This window comes from Erythrolamprus reginae, chromosome 1 (assembly GCF_031021105.1).
Source record: "Erythrolamprus reginae isolate rEryReg1 chromosome 1, rEryReg1.hap1, whole genome shotgun sequence".
NCBI lineage: Eukaryota > Metazoa > Chordata > Lepidosauria > Squamata > Dipsadidae > Erythrolamprus > Erythrolamprus reginae.
Window position 1 is genome coordinate 82,839,490 of NC_091950.1, and position 17,939 is coordinate 82,857,428.

Here is a 17,939-nt window from a genome sequence, read left to right on the forward strand (position 1 = left end):
TTGTGCCTTTTTCCTCAGACTTTGCTTTTTCCCCGTTGCATTCACTTCTTAGTTATTTGCATATAAAAAACAGACAAAAAAGAAATAATCTGTGGGGCCTCTCTAGGAATTTCCTGGGAGGAAACAGGGCCTCAACCCTCCCTGTGGTTTCCCCAATCACACGCAAGATTTGCTTTTACATTGATTCCTATGGGAAAAATTGTTTCTTGTTACAAAAGTTTCTACTTAAGAACCTGGTCACGGAACAAATTAAGTAAGTAAGTAGAGGCACCACTGTATTTTAACTTTAGATTTCTTACATGCTCTACTTTTGTACTTTGTATTTATTTCTGTTGTGAGCCATCGAGTTTGCGGAGAAGGGCGGCATAGAAATCTAATAAATAAATCAACAATGAAAGAGCAAATCCTATGGTTGCTAGTCAATCACGCTCCCAGAGGATTCCTTACTTATGATCAAATTAGAACAGCAACAAATTCTATAAATGAACAAATGCTTATTGGGAATTATTTAAACTCAGGTAATATATTCCTCTACTTATGTGAGTTGATAAGAAAGAAGAGGAGGGGTGAAAGGGTGAAAAATGAGATCATTCACACCTAGTGAGGGAAAGTAGTAAGGCAAAGTCCTTTTCTTAGCTTGTTATAAGGAGGACCCCTTCAGGGATTCATCCACCTTTAAAATAAAATAATAAAATAAAATAAAATAAAATAAAATAAAATAAAATAAAATAAAATAAAATAAAATAAAATAAAATAAAATAAAATAAAATAAAATAAAATAAAATAAAATAAAATAAAATAAAATAAAATAAAATAAAATAATAAAAAAAATAGAAAAAATAAAAAATAAATACTTTATTGTCATTGTACTGTATATGCAACGAAATTCATATGATGCCAAAGACCAATCTCAACATACATAGCAATCTGAAAGAACATGCTCAACCTGCCACCATTGTGAGCCACTCCGAGTCTCCGGACATGGGCAGCATACAAATCTAATAAATAATAATAATAATAATAATAATAATAATAATAATAATAATAATTTCCCACCTCAATGAGCCTCTGGAGCCTAGAGAGGGTGAAAAACGGGCCTACCAGGCCCAGCAGAAGTTGCAAAATGGGCTGTTTCTTGCCTCCAGAGGGATTCTGTGGGGCAGGGGAGGCAATTTTCATCCTCCCCAGGCCTTGAATTATGGGTGTAGGCACTCGTGCAGGCGCAATAGTATGTGTGCATGTGCTTTTGGCACCTGAGGGGGAAAAGGTTCGCCATTACTGCCCTAGTACATTGTTAAGTGCAATTATAATTCTTGGATAAAAATTGTTAGGAAAAAGTGTGGTTTGAGTTTTAATTGTTCTGTATCTTCTGCCAGAAGAAGGCAGCAGTCCAAAAAGATTGTAAGCAGGATGAGAAGAGTCTCTGAGAATGTTGTTCACCTTTCTAAAACAGCAAGAGGTAGAGATATCGTCCAGGGCTGGGAGCTGGGAGCCCAATGATATTCTGGACAGTTCTAATTTCCTTGTAAACCTTTTTTTATCGAGTTGCTCCCATATCATGCGAGAATGCCATAGGTTAGGATGCTCTAAATGATGTGCGATATTTATTTATTTATTTATTTATTCATTCATTCATTCATTCATTCATTCATTCATTCATTCATTCATTCATTTATTAGATTTGTATGCCGCCTCTCTCTGCAGACTCGGGGCAGCTAACAGCAGTAAAAAAGACAAATATAACAAATCTAATATAAAAAGTAATTTTAAAAACCCCAATTTAAGAGACCAATCATACAAACAGACATACCATGCATAAATTTTATAAGCCTAGGCGGAAGGGAATATCTCAATTCCCCCATGCCTGACGACAGAGGTGGGTTTTAAGGAGCTTATTTATTTATTTATTTATTTATTACTTAGATTTGTATGCCGCCCCTCTCCGAAGACTCGGGGCGGCTCACAACATGTAAAAACAAATCATAAGCAATCAGACAAATTTAAAATATTTAAATATTTAAAAAACCCCATATGCTAACAGTCACACACACAGACATACCATGCATAAATTAAACGTGCCCAGGGGGAGATGTTTCAGTTCCCCCATGCCTGACGGCAAAGGTGGGTTTTAAGGAGTTTACGGAAGGCAGGAAGAGTAGGGGCAGTTCTAATCTCCGGGGGGAGTTGGTTCCAGAGGGCCGGGGCCGCCACAGAGAAGGCTCTTCCCCTGGGGCCCGCCAACCGACATTGTTTAGTTGACGGGACCCGGAGAAGGCCCACTCTGTGGGACCTAATCGGTCGCTGGGATTCGTGCGGCAGGAGGCGGTCTCGGAGATATTCTGGTCCGATGCCATGAAGGGCTTTAAAGGTCATAACCAACACTTTGAATTGTGACCGGAAATTGATCGGCAACCAATGCAGACTGCGGAGTGATGGTGAAACATGGGCATACCTAGGTAGGCCCATGACTGCTCTCGCAGCTGCATTCTGCACGATCTGAAGTTTCCGAACACTTTTCAAAGGTAGCCCCATGTAGAGAGCATTACAGTAGTCGAACCTCGAGGTGATGAGGGCATGAGTGACTGTGAGCAATGAGTCCCGGTCCAGATAGGGCCGCAACTGGTGCACCAGGCGAACCTGGGCAAACGCCCCCCTCGCCACAGCTGAAAGATGTTGTTCTAATGTGAGCTGTGGATCGAGGAGGACGCCCAAGTTGCGGACCCTCTCTGAGGGGGTCAATAATTCCCCCCCAGGGTGATGGACGGACAGATGGGATTGTCCTTGGGAGGCAGAACCCACAGCCACTCCGTCTTATCCGGGTTGAGCTTGAGTCTGTTGACACCCATCCAGGCCCCAACAGCCTCCAGGCACCGGCACATCACTTCCACCGCTTCGTTGACTGGGCATGGGGTGGAGATGTAAAGCTGGGTATCATCCGCATATTGATGATACCTCACCCCATGTCCTTGGATGATCTCGCCCAGCGGTTTCATGTAGATGTTGAATAGCAGGGGGGAGAGGACCGACCCCTGAGGCACCCCACAAGGGAGAAACCTAGGAGTCGACCTCTGGCCCCCCACTAACACCGACTGCGACCGGCCAGAGAGGTAGGAGGAGAACCACTGAAGGACAGTGCCTCCCACTCCCAACCCCTCCAGCCGGTGCAGAAGGATACCATGGTCGATGGTTTCGAAAGCCGCTGAGAGGTCAAGGAGCACCAGGACAGAGGATAAACCCCTGTCCCGGGCCCGCCAGAGATCATCCATCAACGCGACCAAAGCGGTTTCCGTGCTGTAACCGGCCCTGAAACCCGACTGCTGGGGACCTAGATAATCGGCTTCTTCCAAGGACCGCTGGAGCTGGAGTGCCACCACCTTCTCGACAACCTTCCCCATAAAGGGAAGGTTGGAGACTGGACGATAGTTGTTAAGTACGGCTGGGTCCAGGGAGGGCTTCTTGAGGAGGGGGCGCACAAGCGCTTCTTTATAGAGTGATGGAAAAACTCCCCTCCCCAAGGAAGCGTTGGTAATCTCCTGGGCCCAGCTCCGTGTCACCTCCCTGCTGGCCGAAACCAACCAGGAGGGACACGGATCCAGTAAACAGGTGGCGGAACTCACAGCTCCAATGGCCTTGTCCACTTCATCAGGTGTCACCAGATCAAACTCTTCCCAGACAGGTGGACAAGTACGTGCCCCAGTCACCTCGACTGACTCGTTGTCAGTCGACTCTGTTTTACAATTGGAGTCGAGGTCGGCCCGAATCCGAGCGACTTTATCAGCGAAAAACGTGTTAAAGTCCTCGGCACTACTCTGCAAGGGCTCCCCAACTCCCCCCTGATTAAGAAGGGAGCGGGTCACCCTAAACAGAGCGGCCGGGCGGGATTCCGCTGATGCAATCAAGGCGGCATGGTACGCGCATCTTGCCGCCTTGAGCGCCACTTTGTAAGTCTTAATAAAAGCTCTTACAAGTGTTCGATCAGATTCAGACCTACTCTTCCTCCATCGCTTCTCTAGACGTCTCTTCTGGCGTTTCAACTCCCGGAGCTCCTCGTTGAACCATGGAGCTCTACGGGGTCTAGCGCCACGGAGAGGTCGCAAAGGCGCAATCTGGTCAAGAGCCTCTGCTGCAGCCTCGTTCCAGGCTTTCGCAAGAGACTCTGCCGAACTGTGGACAAGTGCCTCTGGAATAACCCCAAGCGCCGTCTGAAAGCCCTCTGGGTCCATCAGGCGTCTGGGGCGGAACATCTTAATTGGTTCCGCCTCCCTGCGGGGAAGGATTGGAGCCAGGAAGTCAAGCCGTAGTAGAAAATGGTCTGACCATGACAAAGGCACTGCTTCTAAGCCCCTTAGTCTCAGACCATTACTCAATTGCTCGGAAAGGAATACCATGTCGGGTGCGTGCCCCCCTTCATGAGTCGGACCCTGTACTACTTGAGTCAGGTCCATGGCTGTCATGGTGGCCATGAACTCCTGTGCCAGCCCAGAGGTTTCGCCGAGTGACGGCAGGTTGAAGTCCCCCAAGACAATAAGTCTTGGGAACTCCACCGCCAACCCGGCTACCTCCTCGAGTAGCACAGGCAGGGCTTTTGACACGCAGCTGGGAGGCAGGTACGTGAGAAATAAGCCCACCTGAACCCCTAAGTCCAACTTCATCAAGAGTGACTCGCAACCCGCAATTTCCGGAGCAATGAGTCCACGTAGGCAAAGGCTCTCCCTGGCTATAATAGCCACTCCTCCCCCCCTTCCCTGGGGTCGAGGTTGATGCCATATCTGAAACCCAGCTGGGCAGATTTCAGAGAGAGGAACACCTCCCTCTGGGCCCAGCCAGGTTTCAGTAATACATGCCAGGTCGGCCTCCTCATCCAGGATCAGATCCCGGATGAGGAGAGCTTTATTTACCACCGACCTGGCATTAAGCAGCAGCAACCTGAGCCCAGGGCCAGAGTTACACTCATCACCAGTACCCAAGATTGGGCTCACGGAGCCAGAACAAGGGATCGTTATTAAGCAACGGTCCCTCGTTCCCCTGGAACGGCTAACTCCGCGGCCCCCGCCATATCTGCCTCTCCCCAGCAACACAGGAATATTCTGACCCTCTGTCTCCCCAGAGATTAGTGCCCCCTCCCCTCCCGCCTCTCCGGCGTCAGGTGGGCAAAGTCTATCATTCATACTGCTTCCATTTATCACATTCATACCATAATCCCACCCGCCCCAACCATTGCATTCATACCAGTCATTCGTCCCATATTTACCCCAATCATCCATTAATTACAAAACCCCCTAGTGATATTAAAATGAATTAAATTAGTAATAATTAAAATACTAATAATATATATCACAATATAAAATAGGAATAAAAAGTTCATAGATTAATAGTTAATAATATAAAATCAGAGCTTAGCTATTAATTAAAGTTGGTAAAGTGCACAGTTCTAAAGTGCTAAAAATATAGGAATAATTAAAAATCAACTATCCATCAAGCCAGCAATACTGACACCAGTTCTTAAAGGTGAGTTCTGGGGGGAAAGGAATTGATCAGGGGAAAAATGTTGTTGAGGGAGAAATCTTGGCATATTGTTGTTAAGTTTTTGGTGCCAGCCACTGCCACTGGCTGGCACTCTCAGGTCTTTCTCTGGGTTCTCAGTCACTTCCTCTCCTCTGCTCTTACAATGCTTCCAGGTCTCCAGACCCTCTGCAGTCTTATGAGGTCTTAATAGAAACTCCATGTGGGCTTGCGAAAGGTAAGGAGGGTGGGGGCAACCCTGATATCCGGGGGGAGTTGGTTCCAGAGGGTCGGGGCCACCACAGAGAAGGCTCTTCCCCTGGGTCCTGCCAAACAACATTGTTTAGTCGACGGGACCCGGAGAAGGCCCACTCTGTGGGACCTAACCAGTCACTGGGATTCGTGCGGCAGAAGGCAGTCCCGGAGATATTCTGGTCCAATGCCATGAAGGGCTTTATAGGTCATAATCAACACTTTGAATTGTGACTGGAAACCATCAGCAGCCAATGCAGATAGTAGGACAACAATAGATGCTGAGATATTAGAAATCAGATATATGCCTTATTCTTCTTCTACAGCCCTTTCTAAGAAGACTTTTATAATAGCTGAATTATCATCAGCCGAATCTGCAAACTAAAACACTATTATGTGAACCACTTAAAGTGGAGATCAAAACCTCACAAGGTCCTTGCAAGAGACAGGTATCTTTAAAAGAGACGGGAGTTCGGCTTTGTGGTTAATAAAAACAGAACTCCCTGAGTCAAAGGGTGTAATGAGGCTGACTGACAAAGCCTTAGGTTTCCTCCAGGCTCTGGTGAGATCATGCGCCTCCAGGCATATTGTGCCTTGAGTTTCCTTCCCCTTCTATTATCCCTGCATTTGTCCCCAACCTCCACCCCTTTCCAAGTGAACTGTGGTGGAGCTCAGAGGCTGTGGGTATTCATTGCTGATTAAATTCTGCTGACAGAGGAAGATGTCAAACTCTACCCAAAGCAATGAGCCGCCAAGGAAAAGCTGCTTTTCTTTGCTTTTGACAGCCAAAGTCATGAATTTAAGCAGAGGTCTCACCTTCAGGCAAGTCAACAGCCAGGCACGGAGTATATATTCCCTTCTTAAAGAGAAAGCTTCTAAACTTTGTCAGGAGTTTATTGTTACAGAACGTTGAAAGAGCAGAGCGTACAGCTGATAGATCCAGGACAACTGTTCTTTGAAAAGGGTTTTAGGACTATGTTTATAACCGATTGCTATTTTCCCCCATTGCCACATAAATCCCAGCGGCCTTTTCGGTCCCACAGAGTTGGCCTTCTCCAGGTCCTGTCAACCAGACAATGTTGTCTGGCGGGGCCTAGGGGAAGAGCCTTCTCTGTGGCAGCCCCGGCCCTCTGGAACCAGCTCCCTCTGGAGATTCGGACTTGCCCCCCTCCCCGCCTTTTGCAAGAGCCTTAAGACCTTGGAATACTACAGCCTAATTAACTTGAGGCATTTAAAATTTGGATCAGCTTAAAAGACATTTTAGTGAATAGCATATTAATATAATATAAGAAATCTGAGCAGCTATTTATTATCCAGATGTCAAAAGTAAAGGAGGTAGCATTGGATTTGTATACCATAACTTTTAAAATTGAATTATTGATGTATCTAACCAGTTTGATGTTGTTAGTACTTTACATTGTACTGTGATTGGCGAGAAAATTAAAAAATTATGTGAAAAAAAAAGACCTATGTCACCAGGTGTGGGGCAACTAGCATATGCCCCCTCTTCTGACCATTAAAAGTTATGTGTGGATATGATTGTAATATTGAGTGTTGATTGTGTATTACTGCTTGTTTTTAAGATAATGGGGTTTAGCCATAGTTTTCATTATTAGATTTGTATTTATATTGTGTTATTGTTGTTGTGAGCTGCCCCGAGTCTCCGGAAAGGGGCAGCATACAAGTCTAATAAATTATTATTATTATTATTATTATTATTATTATTATTATTATTATTATTATACCTTATTTAAAGGAGCCTTGCTGGAAGTATTGTCCTCTCGGATGCGTTGGACATCAATTCCCATCAGCCCCAGTCGTTTTAGTAATGGCAAAGGGTCATGGGAATTTAGTCCAACAACATCTGGAGGACCAAAGGTCCCCCACACTCCTACTTAAATTAAATTGTCTGTCTCCTGTGGCAGCCAGCAGGTATCTGTGAGATTTTTTGCACAAGACATAGAGCTCATTCTAGACTGGTGCAAAAGAGCTGATGATGTCAGATGTGCTTGAGAACTGATCTCATCCAGCCATTTCTGTCCCAGAAGCACCACATTTGAAATCACTGCAAAGGAATTCTGTTGATTTAGATCAGGGCTCTCCCACCTTAGCAACTTTAATACTTGTGGACTTCAACTCCCAGAGTTCCTCAGCCAGCTTTGCTTCTTCAAAATACACACTTTTGCCTGCAGATTTCAGTCCTCAATTCCAGGGGTCTCCAACCTTGGCAACTTTAAGATTTGTGGACTTGAATTCTGGGAGTTGAAGTCCACAAGTCTTAAAGTTGCTAAGGTTGGAGACCCCTGATTTAGATCACTACAGTTCTGCAAAGCTAATGAATAGGCCATTGATGGCGAACCTTTTTTGATTCATGTGCCAAAAGGGGGGCAATGGGAGGGTCATGTGCCCCCACCTATAATTGCATGTGGGGGCCCTGTGCATGTGCCCATGCTCCCCCTACTCCCAGCACGCAATGGCACATCTGTTTTTCACTCTCCCCAGGCTTCAGAGTCTTTGTAGGAGCCTGGGGAGGGCAAAAACAACCTTCTCCACTGCCCCGAAGGCCCTCCAGAGCAGTGTTTCCCAACCTTGGCAACTTGAAGAGATCTGTACTTCAACTCCCGGAATTCCCCAGCCAGCATTTGCTGGCTGGGGAATTCTGGGAGTTGAAGTCCAGATCTCTTCAAGTTGCCAAGGTTGGGAAACACTGCTCCAGAGGAAGAAAATGGCCCATTTGCCAACTTCCCAGTTAAACTGGAAGGCCTGTTATTTGCTTTGCCCAAGATCCAAAGCCTTTCTAGGAGTCTGGAGAGGGCAAAAACGGCCTTCCCCACCCACCCCAGAGGCCCTCCAGAGGCCAGAAATGGCCCATTTCCAAACCTGGACCTGAGCTTGCGTGCCTACCAATATGGCTCTGCTTGCCACTTGTGGCATGCCTGCCATAGGTTCGCCATCACGGGAATAGGCTATATTTTACGGGTGGGAGCCTTGCCTTTTCCCATCTGCCACCTCCTGTTTTTCAAGGTAAGGGGGGGTTCCACTTACCTTTGCCACCAGTTTGCATCACACTGTTTCGAACACACACGCACATGTGTTCCCTTGTGAAATTCTGTTTCCGCGCATGCTCGGTACCTAATCAGCCCGAAACACAGCTGAGAAGCTGATCAGCTGTGCTTAGGGTGAATGAATAAAGGTAAGTATAAACCCGGGGGCAGGTGGGAGGGTCCTTTTTCAATCAGCAGCAGCGGAAAAAACTTCCAAACAGTAAAAAGATATTGATAAAATTGAACAGGTCCAAAGATGGGCTACAAAAATGTTGGAAGGTCTTTAGCATAAAACCTATCAGGAAAGACTTAATGGATTCGATCTGTATAGTCTGGAGGACAGAAGAGAAAGGGAGGAGATGATCGAAACATTTAAATATGTTACAAGGTTAAATAAGGTTCAGGAGAGAAGTGTTTTTAATAGGAAAGTGAACACAAGAACAAGGGGGCACAATCTGAGGTTAGTTGGAGGAAAGATCAGAAGCAACGTGAGAAAATATTATTTTACTGGAAGAGTAGTACATGCTTGGAACAAACTTCCAGCAGAAGTGGTTGGTAAATCCACAGCAACTGAATTTAAACCTGCCTGGGACAAACATATATCCATCCTAAGATAAAATACAGGGAATTCATTTCATTTCATTCATTTATTTGATTTTTATGCCGCCTTTCTCCTTAGACTCCAGGTCCTCATTTTACCCACCTCGGAAGGATGGAAGGCTGAGTCAACCTTGAGCCGGTGATGAGATTTGAACCACTGACTTACAGATCTACAGTCAGCTTCAGTGGCCAGCAGTACAGCACGCTACCTGCTGCACCATCCTGGCTCTATAGTATAAGGCCAGACTAGATGGACCATGATGTCCTTTTCTGCCGTCAATCTTCTATGTTTCTATGCCTTTATCATGTCAGGATTAGCAATCCTGGATGATATTTCATTGCATTATCATATAAGGTAAAAGGTAGAGTGTAAGCATGCTAATGCTGAGTGTGAACTGCAACCTGATTGGACCAGAGCATTATAAGATGCAAATCAACTTCACCATGATTCTGCGGTTGTCTGCTGTTGCTGGTGGTGGTTGTTAGTTGACTGGCTGGAGCAGTTTGAGCGTGAGTTAGATATTGAATAGAGTAGTGATAGTGATACGAAGAAACCTGGATTGGTTTAGTATCTACTAGAAACCTGGACTGATTTAGTACCTACTTGTGACCTGGATTGATTGAATATCTACTTGTAAGTAAGCTGAATATAGCCGATTTAAAGTTTCTGTATATAGAAGACTGAACATATTTTGCACTTGTTTTCTACAAACATGTCTTCATTCATTTATCTGGTTCATTAATTGCCACAATATATTCTGATATCTTATCTAGTCCTCCTGCATTACTCTGCATATATATATCCGAACATATCATCCAGTCTTCATAATGTTGTACTAATGGAAGTTCACCTTCATGCTTATTTTTGAATCTATTGCTGTTTTAACAGTTTATTATATTTTCAGAGTTCTTATTGAATATATATCTTTATTAGACAGTTGCAAACAAAATTTGTATAATTACCCTGCTCAATGCACAAACTTTTGGGAGATCCAGATGTTGCTGTATTCCATATCTAATCTCCCTGTGTTTTCCCACTAGTTCTCTTTTTAAAAAAGGATAACCTCTATTGAGGAAGATAAGCTACAGCAGCTGCACTTATCCTTTTGAATGGCAGGAGAAGAAGCTGCTTAGAAGCTGCCTCTACCTTGCAGAGTTTAAAAAAATGTCTTCTACAGCTGTTGCTGATTGAGGGTGTGCCCAGATGCAGAGTTCTCTGTACTTTCAGTCAAAATGACATATACGTTCTAACTTTTTTTGATGGGGGGCATGGAAAGGCAACTTGAAGCAATGGAAGGAAGATGATAGGATTGCTTATGGAAAATAACATTGTCTGGGCCACCCATAAAATTATATGAAGAAAGCAGAGGGATTGCATGACATAAGCCTCGTCCAGAATCATCCTTAGAGCCTATCCATAGCCAAGAAATAACTCCCAGAAGGCAAACATTTTATCTGTTTATGTCACACATACCATTTGCCAAGCCTGTGAGCTAAGACCAGAATCCTGGATCATCTCAAAATAGTTTGTCAGCAAAATGTAAACATAAGCCATTTACTGAAAATGTGGTCCTTTATTATTTATCAAATGAGCTATTTTGTCAGTGCCATCATGACATCAGAGTTTGCCCAAACTAAGGCTGCCAACTACTTTCTGGCCAGCTTCTGCCCTTTTATAGCTGTCTCAGTCTAACAAGAAGAAATTTAGCAGGTGAAACATTTAGCTTTAATTTCTTTGTCTCTATGCCAGGAAAAGCTTCACCTGCTATATTTCTGCCTCTCCCACTTGTCAGTTAAACAAACCAAGGGAAACAGCCATGGCTTCCAATTCCAGCAAGATATTATACTGAACAAACAAATTAGAGAAGGTCAATGAGGTGTTTATATACAGTTATCAAGCACATACGGTGTTCCATACAAAATATTCATGTGAACCTTAGCTCATTCTTATTTACTTGTTGTGCTCCAGGTGGAATGGAGTGGTCACTCCACAGTTTTTACAGGCAGACCCTATGATCATTCCAGTTTTTTTCAACTGAGTTTGGCTACTTCATCCTACCTTCTTTTTTTCCACCTCACTTTGAAACCATCAGTGTTACCAAAAGTTGGTTTTTGTGTCAAAGTTGAGGGTGACATAAGTCATAGCCTTTAAATAGCCATTCAAATAAACCTTCATAAATAACAAAGAAAAAAGAGTAGTAGCCTCTTCTAAGTTGACATGTGTGCTAGTATTATTTAATTTTAATTGTATTTATAAATTACACATCTCCCAATTTTGAGGGATGTACAAATAGACATAAAACATTAAAGTCAGATATAAATATAATAAAAACAAAAACAAGAATATAATAATTAAAATTTAAAAAGCATGGGAGAAGCTTTAGCCCTATGGCCACATGCTCCTCTATTAAGCAGTCCAAAAATAAAACATTTTTTTATTATTTTTCACTTTAAACTATACAATTTCCTTTAAAGTTCCTAAGAGGTCAGTAAGGGGCGTAAATAAGTGCACCAGTGTGCCTTTCGTCCCTTGTCCAATTGTCTTTCCTTTATCTCATATATCATATATATTTTCTTCCTTTCATATATCTTCTCCTCTATTTTATATTTTTCTTTATATATATTACCTCATGTCTATTCTCTTCTATGTATTGTGTATTGGACAAAATAAATGACTGAATGAATGAATGAATGAATAAATAAATAAATAAATAAATAAAATCTGCCTTATAATGAAGGCAATCAACTCAGTCTGTAATGTCTTTCACTTCCAAATTACTGGAATCATTGTCTCCCTAAAAGTTAGAAACATGGCCTCACAGCTTTACAACACTTCTTCCAATTGGTACTCTCGCCAGATGTGTTTGGACTATAATTCCCAGCATTTTAGGTTGTAACACATTACAGGATGCTAGGACATAAAAGACAGCTCCAAAGTAGAATTTCCTGCAAACTTTGTCCTTGTATTGAAATTGTGTCTAGGAAAATACTTCCCCCAGAGGGCCCAGACACACCTGCACATTTGTGGTGTGTGGTTTCTTTTGACAAACGCATCTGTGATTCTGCAGCTGACAGACAAGGAATAGAATTCTAAATAGAAGTTTATGACATGACACTCTAGTGCTAAAATGCCTAAAGGCTAATTCCTATAATTGGGGAAGGGGCAAACCTCTGTCATCATATAAATGAAGTTTTGTAAGTTAAGCATTTTGACTAAAATGCACTTCTCAGATCTCATCAAACTACTGGCCAGAAAGAAAACATTTCCATTTAAGAAAAGAATATTTTTCCTCTCAACCACCCTACAGGCCTGTATTGACCAGATGATACCAGAATCTTTTACAAACATACATTTATTTTATTTATTAATTTATTATTTATTATAAATATTACACCAACACTCAGCAGTCTGCATTGGTTGCCGATCAGTTTCCGGTCACAATTCAAAGTGTTGGTTATGACCTATAGAGCCCTTCATGGCATCGGACCAGAATATCTCTGGGACCGCCTTCTGCCGCATGAATCCCTGCGGCCAGTTAGGTCCCACAGAGTTGGCCTTCTCCGGGTCCCGTCGACTAAACAATGTCATTTGGCGGGTCCCAGGGGAAGAGCCTTCTCTGTGGCGGCCCCGACTCTCTGGAACCAACTCCCCCCAGAGATCAGAATTGCCCCCACCCTCCTCGCCTTTCGCAAGCTCCTTAAAACCCACCTCTGTTGTCAGGCATGGGGGATCTGAGATATGCCTTTCCCCCTAGGCCTATACAATTTATACATGTTTGTGTGTATGTTTGTTTTTTTAAAAATTAGGGTTTTTAAAATTATTTTAAATATTAGATTTGTTATATGTTGTTTCACTATTGTTGTTAGCCGCCCCGAGTTTGCGAAGAGGGGCGGCATACAAATCTAATAAATAAATAAGTAAATAAGTAAATAAATAACTAAGTAAGTAAATAAACAAACAAACAAATAAGGGGAAATGAACAAGATGCAGTATTTCACCAAAGTTTATTTATTTATTTTTAGAGTTAATTATTGGGCTAGTTCTTTAATCAACATCTCAATTACCTATCTGTTATTTATACTCCTCAGTTAGAGAGCACAATTGGGATGGGCAACTCAGTAATTAAGCAAAGAAGTCGCTAAGTGAAACCACTTCCATAATCTTATCTAAGCTTTCCTTTGCTTTACAAACCTGTGGAGTTTATAAATGTGTAGATTTTTCATCATCATTGTAATTGTGAACATGTGCTAAACAAGGACTACTTGTTTCATTCATTCATATATACACACACACACATATACATACATACATACATACATACACACATACACACATACACACATACATACATACATTGTTAAATGTGTACAACAGCATGTGAAATTGATTGTCAATCAGTGTTGCTTCCTAAGTGGACAGTTTGATTTCACAGAAGTTTGATAGCTTTGGGATACATTGGTGAAAAACAGTAATCAGGAAATGAAAAACAATATAAAAATTAGTTATGCATATTGCCATAACCAGTGAGACAGTCTCCTGGTGTTTAAATTGTACAATCATAAAAAAAACAAGATAAAGGCATATCAAACTCTCAAAAGCATGAACAATAAAACCATCAACCAATAACTATAAATTGCAGATGAATCCAACTCTATCCTCTAATTTTTTTTAAAAGTTTTAACCAATTTTCAAAAGGCTGTAACCAACCTAGTATGAAAGGGAAGAATATTTTATATGGCTACTATGGGAAAAAAGACTGCTTCTGGGCCCAATCCTTTTTACCTCACAACAATGGGGAGAATGGTGTTTCCTGTCACTTTTTTCTCCCTCTTCTTCTAGTCTAGTGCATACAAGCAGTAATGGACAGCCAAAAATTTTACTGCCACACTGTGGGCGTGGCTTATTTTCTGGGTGTGGCTTGATGGTCATGTGACTGGGTAGGAGTGGCATGCCAACCATGTGACCAGGTGGGAGTGGCTTGAACGATCATTATCGTTCAAGTGAACTGTTATTGCCGCACGAATGCCTTTTCATCTCAGCTATGGGCTTTGCGAGGGGAAAAACACCACAGCCCAGACTGCTTCAGCGCAGTGCAGCTCTCCTGGCCTTGGGAGGTGGCCGTGTGAGGCTGTGGGGGAGCTGGGCAGTAGAGAGGGAAGCTCATCCGAGGCCAGGAAGGAGGAAAGAGGAAAACAGCGAGGAGTGCACAGCAGCAGCAGAGAAAAAAAGGAGAACCCTGCCGAGACCGGTAATTTATTTATTTATTTATTTTATTATTTGGATTTGTATGCCGCCCCTCTCCGAAAACTCAGGGCGGCTCACAACAAGTGAAAAGACAATCCAATACATAATCCAATTTAATTAAAATATTATAAATTTAAGAAAAACCCCTATACTAACATACACACACACAAGCATACCATATATAAATTCAACGTGCCCAGGGGAAGATGTTTAGTTTCCCCATGCCTGACGGAAAAGGTGGGTTTTGAGGAGTTTATGGAAGGCAGGAAGAGTAGGGGCAGTTCTGATCTCCGGGGGGAGTTGGTTCCAGAGAGTCGGTGCCGCCACAGAGAAGGCTCTCCCCCTGGGGCCCGCCAACCGACATTGTTTAGTTGACGGGACCCGGAGGAGGCCCACTCTGTGGGACCTAATCGGTCGCTGGGATTCGTGCGACAGAAGGCGGTCTCGGAGATATTCTGGTCCAGTGCCATGAAGGGCTTTAAAGGTCATAACCAACACTTTGAATTGTGACCGGAAACTGATCGGCAGCCAATGCAGACTACGGAGTGATGGTGAAACATGGGCATACCTGGGTAGGCCCATGACTGCTCCCGGAAATGACTGCCACCAGTCAGCAGGAGCTGTGCATGCAGCTTTATTTCCACCAGTGGAACTGCGTTCCACTCCGTACTGCCTGCTGCCCACCCCTGCATACAAGGAGTAGCAAGTTATTTCTTTAACCTGGCATTCTGTGTTACTGCACTAGACTACTGTTTTCATTGTTTTTGGTGCCCTCCATACCCTCTGGAACCAACTCCCCCCAGAGATTAGAATGGCCCCCACCCTCCTTGTCTTTCGCAAATTACTTAAGATCCACCTTTGTCGCCAGGCATTGGGGAGTTAGGTTATCCTTTCCCCCTAGGCTATTACAAGTTATGCATGGTATGTTTGGTTTTTTTATAATAAGGGTTTTTTAGTTGTTTTTATTAATTGGATTGTTCAAGTTGTTTTACCACTGTTGTTAGCCGCCCTGAGTCTGCGGAGAGGGGCGGCATACAAATCCAATAAATAATAATAATAATAATAATAATAATAATAATAATAATAATAAAATAATAATAAAATAATAATAATAATAAAATAATAATAATAAAATAATAATAATAATAAAATAATAATAATAATAATAATAATAATAATAATAATAATAATAATAATAATAATAATAATAATAATAATAATAAAATGCATGCCAAAATGTCATACTGGACATTTCCTCATGGTTGAATGAACTATTTTTCACCTATATTTTTAGCCAGCAGGAAACTACGTATATTAGCATGACATTTGCTGATCCCTATTGCTGATCCCTATTCTGCTCTATTGCCTCTACTGTTTCTGTTTTCAGTCACTGCTAACCACCAGACTTCAAGTTGATGGGCGACAAAGCCTAACCAGTTTTATATTCCCTAAGCTTGCCATGTGTCTAAATAAGAGTGAAAATGCCACTTAAGGGGTCAAATGCTAGTTTAAGATCAGTATAACCAAGGAACTGGGAATGAAATGAAGACCACATCTTGGGGACATGGCAGAAAAGAGATGTTGCCCAGACATGTTTGCAAGGGGATTGCAAGCACACCAAGAATCTTGAAAAGTCATGTTTTGTTTTGAGACTAAGCAGTGGCATTTTGAAGATACATAAAATCAAGCTAAACTAGTTTTCCCTGCTGTGGTATATTTCAGACGTGACTACTACTAATCATGCTGTCTAGGAATCTAGGGAGGCAGAGTCAAAACATCTGGAAAGGAGCAGGTTGGAGAAGGCTAAACTAAATATTGTAAAGATGCATGAACAGGATTGTCTCTTTAAAATTCTATTCTTTTTTATAAATATGTATTTTTATTAAAAAGTTTTAATAGGAGCAATAACTAATACAAATTTAAAACAGAAGAAAGAAAATGAAAGAGAAAGAGAGAAATAAAATGCTGAAATGCAATAATTAAAAAAAAGAGAAAAAAGAGAAAAATATAGAAAAGTGGCTTCTCATCTCCTTCACAGCAATTATAAGTACAATTCAGTGAAGGGCTGCAATTTTTTTTTACTACCACACTGTAGGCGTGGCTTATTTTGTGGGTGTGGCTTGCTGGACATATGACTAGGTGGGAGTGGCTTGATGATCATGTGATCGCGGGTGGCTTAAAGGTCATGTGACTGACTTAAAGGTGGCCAACTTGGCGTCACTCACATCAAGGGTTTAGGTTAGGGTGTCTGGCCTCTCCGCCTCAAAGAGATACAATTTTCCTATCTATTTACTATTACTGAACACCCAAAATACAGTATACTATTTAATTTTATGTATATATGCCATATGTGTATATACATATTACACACAGGCACACAAAAATACTTCTTATCTACTATATAAACTATGTGCATACACACACATACACACACACACATGCAGGAACATCTCTTCTAAAATTATACACATTCAACCTCATTTACTGCAGTAGGAAAAACATACCCAGAGCCCAGAAGGGAAAAAAACCCAAAAAAACCACAAAAGTTTTCTACCGGTTCTGCATACCTGCCCTACTCGTAGGAGCCCCTCACCAGTACAATTATATGTTAACTTATCTCTGTAAAGTTACAGTATATCATAATAGCCAAATAAATAATAGGGAGCAGAATAAATAAAGCCTAGCACAGGGACTAGAATAAATAGCTACTAGAATAATAGTAAAACAAACAAACAAGGAAACATAAAATAAAATAAGAAATAAAGATAGATAGATAGATAGATAGATAGATAGATAGATAGATAGATAGATAGATAGATAGATATGGATGGATGGATGGATGGATGGATGGATGGATGGATGGATGGATGGATGGATAGATAGATAGATAGATAGATAGATAGATAGATAGATAGATAGATAGATAGATAGATAGATAGATACCCTCTATCTAAGGCTCCACCTTAGAGCTTCCTGTTGCTGTATAAGGGCAGGTATCCTGATTGGTTGTCAGACTCCCGTGGTGCCATGCAGGGGTAACTTTGTAAGTTGTCTTGAGTCCCAGGTTTGGTTGAATCTTGCTGGGTAATGATGTAATGAAGAGGGTTTGGGCCAATTCCTATTATGACTTAGGGCTAATCCTACTTTTGTTGGATCTTGAGTGAGGGTATTTGCTTATGAATAGATCTAGCCCTCTCTTAAGTGCTGACATCTGTTATTGGTTATTGAGGAGGGTGGAGGCTATTAAGAGTAAGTCTGCTTCCTGCCTAAAAAAACAAGTTTCTCCATTTCTCATC